The sequence below is a fragment of the Copadichromis virginalis genome, linkage group LG11, assembly GCF_057382275.1.
Source record: "Copadichromis virginalis isolate Kocher_CV1m ecotype Utaka linkage group LG11, C_Virginalis_male_GT1.1, whole genome shotgun sequence".
Classification (NCBI taxonomy): Eukaryota; Metazoa; Chordata; class Actinopteri; order Cichliformes; family Cichlidae; genus Copadichromis; species Copadichromis virginalis.
The window spans coordinates 14690858-14704506 of record NC_140628.1 but is presented as its reverse complement, the minus strand read 5'-3'; positions in this window follow the sequence as shown (position 1 = coordinate 14704506).

Sequence of the window (13649 nt, the reverse complement as noted above, 5' to 3'; positions counted from 1 at the left end):
TGATCCTCTGTTCCTACATGCATGTGTGTGTAATGCCTGCTGAACTAACACCACACAACATGACCCTATCTCCGAATCGAGGTATGATACCTAGCTTATTTAGCCCACACTTCTGACCTGATTAGTGCTTCCCATCTGTTAGTGTTAATGCTAGTGTTTGTTTTGTATTTTGTTAATGCCTTTTATATTAATTTATTTTGATCTATTGTATTATTGTGAAGCACTTTGGTGTATCCTTTGGTTTTAAATGTGCTTTATAAATAAAGTTGTATTGTATTTGAGGATTTATTTAAACAAGAATGTATTAAAACCTACTGAGGACCACATTGTTTTGTATTGGTATGTAAAGCTTTAGAATTGAAAGCGGGTGTTCTCTCTTTATCGCAGCTGTCCAACTGTGATAGAAATGCTATGCATGAAATGATGATGGAAGTATTCATGCTAAATAAATACCTTAGATTGTTTTGCCAGTGAACCCTCCACCTGTTCTCCACCAGCTCCACTTGGTTCAGTGTATTTGTTTACTCAGTTGCTGATGAAAACACTGGAATGTGTCCCTGCATTACGAACTGCAGACATATTTACGACAACGGGTGTTCTTCCAAGACTGCGTACATTCTCAGTGTGTGTTCTCATGCGCGCACACAGACTTGTCAGCGTAGCTGTTAGCTGTTCAAGATTAAATTTATAGGCTATTCCTGTTAAGCTCATTATAATGCAGTCGTAAATGAGGGGTAAGATGATAAACACGTAAACATGCAGACATGATTTGGTGAGACCAGTTGGACATAAAGGTAAAGTTCCACCCAAACCTGTCAATCTTCTTCACACTGCTCTGCTTTATGATTGGGCAAGCAAGACTGCTTTTCATGTTTTCATGTTTTTCTGTTCTCATGCAACACCCCTGTGCACACCCATAAATCTTTAGTAATTAAGTACTGACACTAAAAAATTACTCATTGATTACCTGAACGGCAACTACTTGATACTGCAGCCTGGGAGAGTGTCACACTGTGGATTTTAATCCAGGGGAGATGCACCTCATGGCTTTTAATCTACAGTAAAACATCAAAAAATGTCTGCCTCACGGTTACTCTGCTTAATTCAGTTTCTCTGTGTCTTACATTACATTGTCATCACTCACTTTGGCACACAAGGATGCTATTGGTGTGTGATTTATTTGCAGACAGAGGCTTTTTCATCTTTCCCCCACCCTCTGTGTCTCTTCTTGCATTCTTCCTCTCTTTCTCAGCTTTCTGCTTTGTCTTCCGCTTTCTGGTTATGTCTTTGATTAAGTGTTGTTAAGCTATCATAGCTGAATTTAAAAGAAATAGTCGAGTAATGCAAACAACATGGATATTAACACCACGAAAAGACTTATGACATTTATGTGTTCCACGTGATTTAGTGTTTAAAGTTCCAACAATCTAATGTAGGTATTTCACAGCTGGCATAACAAATCCAGCAATTTTAAAATGTTCCACTTTTCCAAAAAACATCCAAGTAACTTGGTTGCAATGTCTGCTTGTAAATATTTGAAGTCCAGAAGTAAAGTTAAAGCGTTCCTCTAGCTTTAACTAGTAATGACTTTGTGAAATTCTTAACACAAAAAATGTAACCATTCTAGAAATAATGATTCACAGCTGTCCTGCTGATGTATCATCAAGTACAGCAACTTTTAAAACTGCTGGTATTTATTTAGACCCTTTCGCTCCAACATCAGCAATTACTTAAACTAAACCATTACAGTTCATTTTCTACAAGACTTCTCAACAAAGTCTTACCATTAATTGATAATACAGTTATGAACATGATGAGTCTATCTTAATTACAGGCCAATTTCTAATTTCTTAAAAGTCTAGTTCTAAGCAGCTGGGTGATCATCTGCAGAGAAGTGGTGTATCTGAAGCATTTCAGTGCATAATAAAACAAGAAAGAGCGCTATTGACGGTTCTGAATGATGATCATGGCCTCTGATACTGGACTCATTTGTGTGCATGTCCTGCCAGACCTTAGAGGAGCAGTCGATACCACTGATTGCAACACCGTGAGGAATCTTGGAGACATTTATACCCAAGATATGTCCTTCAATGTGTATATTAAACAAATATGTAAGACTGTTTTATTCTATTTAAAAATAGAAACATCTTTTTCAGAATGATCCTGAAAACTAGTTCATGTATTCATGTCTTCTAGGTCGGACACCTGCAATTTATTATTGTCAGTTGTCAGCTGTTTCAAGGAGGAGTCAAATGCTCCTTGAAAAAGCTTCAGTTAATCCGATGCATGGCAGCGAGAGTACTGATATATTAACTTCTCTTCACTGGCTATCCAGTTCCCAGTGTTTCTAAAAGTCAGACTCTTCAACTTCTTCTGTGGAACCAGCTCCCTGTTTGGATTTGGGAGACAGATGCAATTGCTGTTTTTAAGATTAGACTTAACCTTTTCTTTAAGATAATGCTTATGGTTAAGGCTGACACTGATGATTCTGAATCATCTCTTAGACTGCTTGGGTTTCCCTCCTTCTCTCGCTGGGGTGGATGTAGCTCACGTGGTAGAGAAAGTCAATTACTAGAAGGCTGGTGGTTTGAGCCCCATCTGCTCCAGTTTGCATGCCAAATATCCTTGGACAAGATGTTAACCCCAAGTTGCTCTCTGATGCATCCATCAGAGTGTAATGCAGAAAGAGCATAGAAAAAAGTGCTTGTGCGAATGAGGCAAGTTGTGTAAAGCACTTTGAGTGCTCAGTTAAAATAGAAAAGAACTATATGAGTACCACTTCACTCACCTCTTTTAACTGCCCATGTCTTTATATACTACTGCTGCAATTAAATAATAGTTTTTAATTAAGTTTATCTCTTGTACTGTCTCGCTCTGCTCTCTTCTCTTTCCCTCCACTCCCTAGCTGGTCATGGTTACCTCTACCTGAGCCTGGTTTTCCCTTCCCGCTGTCACCAAGTGCTTAGTCATAAGGGGTTATCTGATTGTTGGTGTTTTCACTCTCATGTTATAGGGGCTTTACCCTACCCAGCTTTAAGGTGACTGTTGTCTTAATTCTGTGCTATAGTAAAAAAAAAATTCATTAAATGAAACGTGGTACGTGATGTAAATAATTCAACAACCACTGGCTGTGAAGATGTTGTGAAACCAGAATGAAAGAAAGAAAAACAATCAAGGAAATCATAAATTCCTTTTGGCACAGAGCATAGAAGAAGAAGAAAAAAAAGCATAGAAGATGTTTTTATCTCCCACAACCAAGCATGCACGACACGACAGCGGCCAGGAACTGAGCTGCTAGTCATGTCTTGTAAAATATGATTATAGCCTAATAACTTTGATTTAACACCTTATAACAAACACATGAATCAACTAATTCAGTCTAGGCCACAGCTGCTGGCAACAATTTGTTGAGCTTTTTGTTTTTCTTCACTTGTCGAAAACACTAATCACTACAAGTCCAAGACAAATTAACGGCTGGAAAATAAAGGGGCAAGGCTGTCGATAAGGCAAGCAAAAAGTTCTGTTTGAGGTCACTGCTTATAATCACTCTGAGACTGAAGAAGCTGCTGTTAACCACTGCTACTGCACTAGTCCTTTTTGATGTCATAATATATATCTGCGCACTGTAAAATGTTCATGCTAAAATGTTTTCAAAAGTGCTCGAGGCCTAGCCGTGTGTTTCCATCTGTTCCCTGAATCGCACCCCATATTTGGTTCACAAGGTCACACAGCAGACACACACACAGGCAAACACTTCCACAGCATGTTTACCACCTGTTGATAATTTGGATATTCCAGTAAGTTCAAGTTGAAGTGACAATGAGTCATCTCTTAGGAGGTCGATGATATCCATCAAATTCTCTCTCTCTCTCTCTTTCTCTCTGTGTGTTTTTGTGTGTCTGCACTTGCAGCCAGATCCCTTTCTCTTTTTGTTCAGTTGCATAGCCCAAGGTAAACTAAAGCATACCTGATTATAAAACACTTATTATTGTAAAGTAAGGTAAGTGGTATTTCCTGGTGTGAACCATCAGAGCCAGCTCGTTTCAGTAACGATAAAGGATGAGAATATCTTCTGCCAAACAAATCGTCCAAGTACAACAAACCTGCCCATATCACTCACATCCAACCATAGTCCCTCCGAGCCCCCAGATCTGTGCTGCATTAGCCCCTCTCAACAGCCAGTCCCACATTGCATGTCAGTGTATGTCTAGGTAAGATTGCCCCTCGACCTGGATAAGAGTTCTTCTGAGAACATAAAGGTCCACTGATTAAAAAAAATGGTATATGCCAAAACTTCATTTAATAAACAGTAAACGCTCAAGATTCAGTCAGAGAAATAATTGCCCTGGCACACTAGAACTCATGTCATTTGGGGATTATCCAAAACCCATTTTGGAATCCAGCCTGCTGTCCACACTTCCAAAACGACCGGGCGTTGTAGCGGGATTGCTGATCGGTGCAGAAATCATTATTGTAATCTTCACTTTTTTAAGGAAAGAATAAATAAAACATCATCTTATAGTAAGGTCCAAAGGTTTTTAGTCAGTTAAGTAACTTTTGAAGTTTTTTTCTTCATATACCATCAGAGTGGATTTTAAATCAAGCAAGATCTGATTGGAGGTCAGACTTTCAGCTTTTATTTTATTTTATTTTTGTTTTTTGTCCATCCATTTGCCTCTGCTTATCCTTTTCAGGGTGGCAGGGGGCGCTGGAGCCTATCCCAGCTGTCTTAGGGCGAGAGGCAGGGTACACCCTGGACAGGTCACCAGTCTATCGCTGGGCTAACACATAGACAAAGACAACCATTCACTCTCATATTTGCTCCCCCATTCACACCTATGGGCAATTTAGTGTTTCCAATTATCCATTTCCCAATAACAGCATGTCTTTGGACTGTAGGAGGGAGCCGGAGTAACCGGGGAGAACCCACGCAAACACGGGGAGAACCTGCAAACTCCACACAGAAAGACCCTGGCCTGATGGTGGAATTGAACTCATGACCTTCTTGCTGTGAGACAAAAGTGCTAATCACCTTGCCACCATTTTTTATCATTTTGTTTAATAATTAAATGAAACATCTTTGCAGCCAATATTTGCCTGACGTGTAGATTCCAGGGATCTCACAAATTGCTTGTTTGGTGAGATCCCTGGAATGTTTCCTCCCTTGAGATGCTCTGCCACGCACCGACTGCTGCCACCCTCAGATGCCATTTGATTTCTGTTTTTTGAAGAATACTGCATTTCTTTCCCTTGAGAAAACTCTTTGTTTGCTTTTTGCAGCATGCTTTGGGTCATTATCCATTCACACTGTGAAGTTCTGTCCGATTTATACAGCATTTGTTTGAATTTGAGCAGAGAGTACGTCCCTTTACACTTTACAATTCATCCTGCTGCTTCTATGAACAGTCACTTCATCAGTAAACACTAATGACCCAATTCCACTGGCAGCCATACATGCCCATGCCATAACATTGCCTCCATCACGTTTGACAGATAATGTGGTATGCTTTGGATCACGAACTGTTTGTCTCTGTCCACATTTGTTTCTGCTACGAGTTAGTCTTGGTTTCCGAGATTTTGTTGTCCAAAGATTTATTTCAGTACTCTGCAGAACCGAGCTTTTTTAGATATTTTCTGACGATGTGCAATCTGGTTAGGTATTGAGAGTAAGCAGTGGTTTGCACCTTGGTGTAAACCCTTTGTGATTCCATTCATAAATGTTTCTCTTAATCATAGACATCCTTAACAATAATACTCGTGCCTATTCAACAGTGTTCTTGACTTGGTTAGATGTTGTAAAGTTGTTTTTCTAAATGCACTTTAGTTGCCTTCTGTGGTCTTTCAGAACTTTTGATTTTACTGAGCTGGTCAGTGAATTCTTTCTTTTTAACATTGAACCACATTGTTGATTAAGCCAATTCTATTTTTTCAGATTAATGATGGCCTCCTTCACTTGCATTCACATGTCACTGGACTTCATTGGGTGTTGCAGTGAGTAGCCACCAAATGCAACTGGAGCACTTCTAATCAGTTCCAGATCTTTTATCTACCTAACTTTCTATTGGCTAACCACACTGGAATTTATTTGCTTAAACTGCACTTATCATCAAGCAAAAAATTATATTTTAACACAAAATATCAGATAAAGGGTGTACTTGACATTTTGCGTCATGCGACTTCTTTAAGGACAGAACTACCGTATGTCACAAGCTCACAAGCACAATTAGCCTACTGTTGCTTTTATATGTAGGCCATTATCACTGGCTATAAACAGCCACTGTATTCAATTGCCCAGCTCTTTTGGTTGGATGCAGAATCAGTCTTGTTTTACTGGCTTCATGTGCTTCACATGTGTGCTGTCCAGCTGCATTTAGGTTCACTCTGGGTAAATACTGTAGGCATGCTTCACATGTACATTGAGAGCACATTTAGAAACATCCCTAATTAGACTCCACAGTAATGATGACTTTAAACAAAATTCTGGGAACAGTCACAGTTTTATATGACCTTATTATAATTGTAGTGGTTGATAGTTCCAGTGTTGAAAACTTTGTGCTTTCCTTTTCAAATTTCTTGTGATTACAGGTTTTATATTCTGTTTCAGAACTGAAAATAATTATTATTAACAACAGTAATATTTTCAATATAAATCAGATATTGTTTGATTACTGCGTTGGCACTAATAACCTCTGCCTTAGTTTGTTAGTGAAGTCAAGTCATCATCAAACTGTGATCAGTTTAGCACTGCAGGAACATTTAAAGACCTCCCTCATGCTCACATTTCAACCCCTAAATCATTTTTGCTGTTCTTTTTCTTATTTTACTTCATTTCCTATAACTGCTGCAGATCATTTGGATTTTCCCTGTGTGCGGCACACATGTACTGTCCCCGCTAAACACTCCCACTCTGGTCATTAGTAGAAATAAGCTTTGGCTTTAATTATAAAAACACCAGCCCATGAATCCAGCTGTTTTATGGGTCCCGGGTATTTTTATATGACTGGTTTTCAAACATGAGATGGATTTCTTGTGTGCAAATAATCAACACTTGTTAATTTTTTAGAGCCTCTGGCCTCTGGGTGGAGAGATTCTTTCTTTTTTGTTGGTTACTATAACAATGTGTGACCAACTTCAACCAGAAAGTTTGACAGATAGTTTTGACAGATAAGTGAAGCTTTTTTTTCCTGTTCTTTTTTGTAAACATTGCTGTCTCCTTGTATTTGGGTTTCTGACTATTGCAAAGATATTATATAATAAAAGGCGGGCCATTTCTTGGGCAAAATGAAAAACAAACTTTCATCTCTTCATTTATTTGGGGACATAGCAAAACAAGAAAAACACTATATGGATTTTTTTTTCCCACATTAATCTTGTGGCTCTTACCCATACAAAATATCCCAGCCATGGATTTCCATGCAATGTTGTACAAGCAGTCATGGTTAACAGGAAAAGGGCTTGGTGACTCCTTAACTTTTCTACGAGGATCAACTTTTGAAGTTTTACAGTGACTAACTGTAATTGAAACTGGGAGATTATATAGGTTCTTGCCAACTACAAGAAGAACCTCTGATCTTTTCCAGTAATCTGGAGGCCAAATCCCTCCAAAGTTAAAGACATTCCCCTGACCTCTAACCTTTTTCTTTGTTTAGTGCTCATAAATGTTGCCAGTGCAAACTCTATGAACTAAGAAGTTGAACAAGTTCAGCCTTACATGCGCTCAAAATTTTATTAGCATGATACAATTTTCATTGTTAGCATGTTTTGTTTGGCACTAGTAAGCACAAAATAACAGGACCAATTGCACGTCTGCAGTTAGTTTTGCTCAAAAGTCTTCAGTGTTCTTGTTTGTAGCACCCATACAAGCTCTTTGGAAAATTGCGCTTGGCTGACTATGGAACAGGTAGTTTTTGTGCATCCAGTTATATGGAATTATACTTCCCTTGCAAAAACAACCAACTGAACCAAGTCAAAAAACACTGGCAAAAGAGCAACAGGATTTATGTTTTGCCCAGTGCATTTCAGAGAAGCATCACTCCACTGACCTAATGTTTGGAACATCTGAGGAGCTATTTGTTGACTGTTAAAACCGCACTGTCTCAACAGTTCCTGAAATCAACAACCCAACATTAGCCACTGGTAATTGGGGCCGAACAGATGTGGCCAACACTGAGCAATGCTGGAAAAGGGGAAAGAGTCCTAATTTTTTTTTTCTTTGGATGGAGAAATGTTTGAATTAATTTACTTAATAAAAAGACAAATTCGTTTTGCAGTGCGGTTCACCAGGGTTGTTCTGCCTGGGTGAGAAGCAAAGGGGGAAATTGTACTTTCACACATGTTTTAATTCAGGCTCTTTCCATTAGAGCCCTTATATTGAGAGGAAATTGTTCACTAGAAAAATAAAGCTCAGGCCATCTGCCTTCTTTCAACTTTCTATAGTGAGTAATCTTGACATTTCTCGAGGGCTGTTCTTGAACCATGTGTTCTGTAAAAAGTCAACAAAAGTGATTAACAGTATTTGCACGTTAAACTAGATTTTTCCAGAGAGATGTGGCTTTGCAAACTTTCCATAACGATTGGAGGGTTTTGAAAGTCTCTCTCTCTCACACACACACACACACACTCACACAGCTACTCTCACACAGGCTGTCTTGGAGGGCGACATGGGTTCCTGCAGAGCTGAAAGATCACAGGACAAAAGTCGAGGGCAGACAGGCCGCCTGCTAGAAAGCATGAGCAGTGAAAGAAAGGGCTCCCCATGCAGATTAATAAAATAGCCCCAAGGTTTTTCTATACACACCCTGATCTGCGTACCCTCCTATTCCTCTCAACAGATATACCACACGCACACACATACAGAATACCTTGGGTTTCCCACACCTGTTGCCTGGCAACAAGTGATGGGGGAAAAAAGAGCTGGTGGTGCTCCAGTGATTAAAATTTCCTAGGAAGCAGTGTTTGATCCCCTGTACGCTGTCAATGTCTCGCATGGCTTCATAACAAACCCAAAACCGAGGCAGCAAGAACGGGGACAATATTGAAACTTTCTCACTCTTGATAAAAAGGGGTTGCTTTCTTTCCTCTAATTTCTAGAGGCTTAAAAAAAAAGAAAACACCTAAAAAGCCACTCCTGATTACCCTCGTGCTAAACAGGCACATTTTGAACTTAAACATGCACATATTAAAAACTAAGAAAAATATGTTTTTTACTAAGCAAACTTAAGGAAAAAACTCTTTATGTAACAGTTCAACATTTTGAGAAATGAGACTGTCCTACAGAGGTGAATGAAATGACTGATCTTCTTCTTCTTCTGTCAGCTGGTCTCTTTAGGGGTCACCAGTCACCAGGATCGTGTTAAATAGTCTGATTAAAACATGAGATGATTAATATACCCCTCATATGTCTACGAGCAACTTTAAGCATAGCGTTGGCTTAGTTTTGCACAAGCGGAGAACATGAAAAGAACAGGCCTGGCTGTGTCAGAAAGGTAACAAAACACAGGTCTAAAAACAGCAATTTGGTGTTTTACATGACTTGCTGGGAATTCACATTTACCAGCCAAGAAATATTCCAGTACATTATCCCCTTTAACTCTAGTTTTTAAGGCTTAGATTGTTTTCCGCACTTCGGATATTGTATAGTACATCGTTTGGGGGGGGGGGGGGGTTGCGCAAAATGCAACGTGGTAGGTAGGCTTTGCTGCTTTGACAGATGCAGGATAGCCATTTCCTCCAGTTTCCATTCATTATGCTAAGTTAAGCTAATCATCTCCTGGCAGATATGTAAATGGTATCACACTTCTCATCAAACTCTTGGCACGAAAGCAAAGCACATTTACCAAAAAGTCACAATCCTCAACACGGATCTGTGTGTATTTTTTGCATTTTTTGCTTATCTGAGGGAAACACGCTTAAATATTGAGAATCAGTGGTAATTTGTCTCCTTTTCACAAACACAAACATACCCACATGAACACCCACACACACAGCTATGGTGCCCTTCTCTTTTGACCTTCTCTATGCAAAACTCTAACTTGCTTTCCCACTGTGTGTACAGCTGACAGCTCTTGCTCACAGTGATTATCTGTCCTTGACTACCTTCTCAATCCCTCTTAGTATGAAATGATCCCCTCAATCACCCCAGCACACACACACAGATACACACACACAGTCACACACACACCTGTCTTAACCTTGTTTATACGAATCTAATCCTCCTTGTCTTTGTGTCTAACAGAATTTCAAGAATCACTATGTATTTATTGGAACTTCTAGAGCCTTTATTTATGTGTGTGTGTGTGTGTGTGTGTGTGTGTGTGTGTGTGTGTGTGTGTGTGTGTGTGTGTGTGTGCTCCTGCATGTCTATTTTCATAACATTGTACACCCTCTGCTGCCCCATGTCACTGTCTCCCTCTCTGCTTGCTTCACGCAGGAAGAATGTGCGGGATAGCTGCTGGGATATCTGCAGCTTTATTAGATGCAATGTCAGAAAAGTCCACACTAGCCTAATTCCTAAGCTGATGACAGGACACTTGATCAGCATTGTCACTGTCAAATGGGAATTTTATGAGTCATAGGCCTGGGAATGAACATTTTGGAGATCATAGGTAATGGCTTTGTGATGTTGTGGTATGTTCAATCCTTTGATGCAGTTAAAGATTACGAGTATGGCTTCTTAATGAGGGCTGTGCAATGTCATTGGTTACAACAAAGCACATATCTGTTTATATTAAAGATTGGCTTATTTATAGCCTAAACTCAAAAATGGCAAAAGTAATTAGCTCTTGACATTCCCACACATGCATTAAAGTTCAGTCTCTCATGTTCTGAAAATCACCTGAATATTGATGCGAACATTGTTAGGAACAACTGAACAACAGAAGAGTGCTTAAAAAAATGATAAATCAGCTATATATGGCACACATCACCTCAGCTGATTGATGTGTTATAAGCCCATCAAATTGCCATGATTAGTTGTCATAGCGCCACAATAACCAGTAGGTATCCCAATCTTGCTTGGGTTATCATCTGTTGTAATACGTAATAAATAGAGAGCAACACGCATTATGTGTTATTAGAAAGAGACAGGCAATCTTGGCAAGCGGATACAAATCCTGCACCTTCTTGCTGTAAGACGACAGAGCTAATCACTACACCACTATCCTAGTCGCCGAGACTGTTTGAAGACTTTTACACTTTTTCAGCATTGAATGATGTGATACAGATTACTGGTAGGCCGTGCATGGCCGATAACAGGCAGATTATATTCAAAACTTGTGGGTTGCCCAACATGAAAACAGATAAAGTTAGCAACTAGCTGGTGAATGCAGAGAAGAACCAGATTTCTCACTCAGGTGGTAATAGAAACCAAAACAGAGCTAAAAGGAGAGCAAGTTTTATTGTTTCATTTTTGGTGGTCACATAAATCCAAATTGATGCTAATTTTAAGTTTATAAGTGTCTGTGTGTGTTTCTTTCAAAATGTCTTTTCATTTTTAGGACGTTTGAACGTTTGATGGCTGTGGCTTAACTGTTTAGGGAAGGCTGGATGACAAGCAGCAGGTTCAACAACTGATCCCATCCATTATGCAGCAAATGCATTTTTTGCTGTTAACATATACTGGAAGCAAATATTTTAAGAGACTATAAGATCAGAATTTAATGCTCCACAGATCAACCCAGACTCAATATATTCTAGTCAGTATTAGGCACATTGTCACGGTCTGGCTAGGGCAGACCGTATGTTGCAGGGAAGGACTCAAGCGCAGACCGAAATGAGATGTGAATAACAAAACAAGCCGTTTATTAAGGCAAGAAACGAGGGTACAAAATAATAGGGAATCGATGAAAACTAAACAATGACTTAAACTGGGTGAACTAAAACGAAACATTCAAAACTCTAAACATGACGAACTGACAGGGATACCTGGAGCGGAGACATAGAAACAACGGAGCAGTAACAACAGACGAATACAACGGACCAGTACAACGGGCGACCTGACAAAGAATGACTGAGAACACACAGACTAAATGGACACAGGAGGATAATGAGGGAAGTGGCAACACATGGGAACCCAGCTGACACATGAACATAATTACGTCACAGGGGGAGAGTAACTGAACATGATGAACAGAGACACACCAGACCTCTTCACAATAAAACAGGAAACACAGTGAGATATAGACATGACAACCTGAACTTGACAACATAAGCCACAGACATGAAATACATGAAAAGCAGGGGAGACTTAACATAGTGGAAACACGAGGGGAAAATAACTAGAAACACCTAGGCATGAAAACAATGAACTAAGGAAACCTGAAGCTACATAAACTAAACACAAAACGCTGGGTCAGCAGACCCAGGATCATGACACACATATTATTAAACAAAACACCAGAAGCAACAGCTGGGAATTTAAAAGTTCTTTATGCTAACCTTAATTTGTGCCAGACTTTGTGTCATCATGTATAATGGTACAAAGTCTTGTACAATGCCTAAAATGGATTAAGGCTAAAATAGGACTGGATGTGGTATTAAAAAGAAAAAAAAATCTTGTCGCGTACATCCATCGCTGGTCGAGAGGGTTTGTGCACCTGCCCGACTTCATTTACAGGTGTCGAGTGATTCTCTCACTGGACGGTCTCAGGGACTGACCAAGTGACCTTAACCTTCCACACCCCAGTGCCACATAGACACCCGCACACACACAGATACACACACGTGCCTATTCCCATGGGCTTGCTCAGACTGGCACACAAAGACCAGCATTATTCTTCCATATCCCTTATACCAAACTGATGGGACTAAAGGAAGCAAGGTGGCAAATTTCATAATTTTTCATAACATTGTATCTGAATGTTTTTGCAACACTCCCCCCCCCCTTTTTTTTTTTTTTTTTTTGCAAAATCATGGAAGAGAGACACATGAGATTACATTTCATAGTCTGACAAAGTTTAACAAAGGCGTTACTATGCCGCTGCTCAAAGACACACCAGTTTACAAAAAGGAAGGCAAGAAGACACAAATGTGTGTATTAGAGTCACATGTTCCACATTAACGCATCTGTGGCAAAGTTTGGATCCAGGAGTCTGCCTCGGTGGAGGTGAAAGGGTTTAAAACAATGCATCAATCTCTGTTATGTCTCACCGTCCTGGTCCTGAGTTAGTACAGACAGGCAAACAGGGAAGTATTGCTATAAAGAACTAGTCCACACTGTGTTTGTATTGCTTTCCTCAGCACAGTGACTGATGAAAGACCAGAAGCCACAGGGAGGAAAAGCACTGGACTCATGGATACTGTTCCCCTAAACATCAACACACTAGTTAGACAAATGAAGCTTCAGCTGCCCTTTCCACTGCTCTGCTCTGGTCTCCAGAGGCTGTAGTTCACTAAACGTAGAGGTAAATCACAAAGTCCATCCATTTAACAGAATTTATCACCAAAATGTCTAAACCTGCATTGTTTGCGTCTGCGTGCTTAGGTCGTCCCAACATATGTATCACTGACTGATAGTGTATTTATATTTCCTTGATGTTAAATAATTTGAGGCCAAAACAAGATTTGAATATTATTCTTGGGTTACATGTCTATTTTAAACTTTGCTGTTATTCTCTTGAATAATCTTCTACATTGTATAAATAGAAAAAACA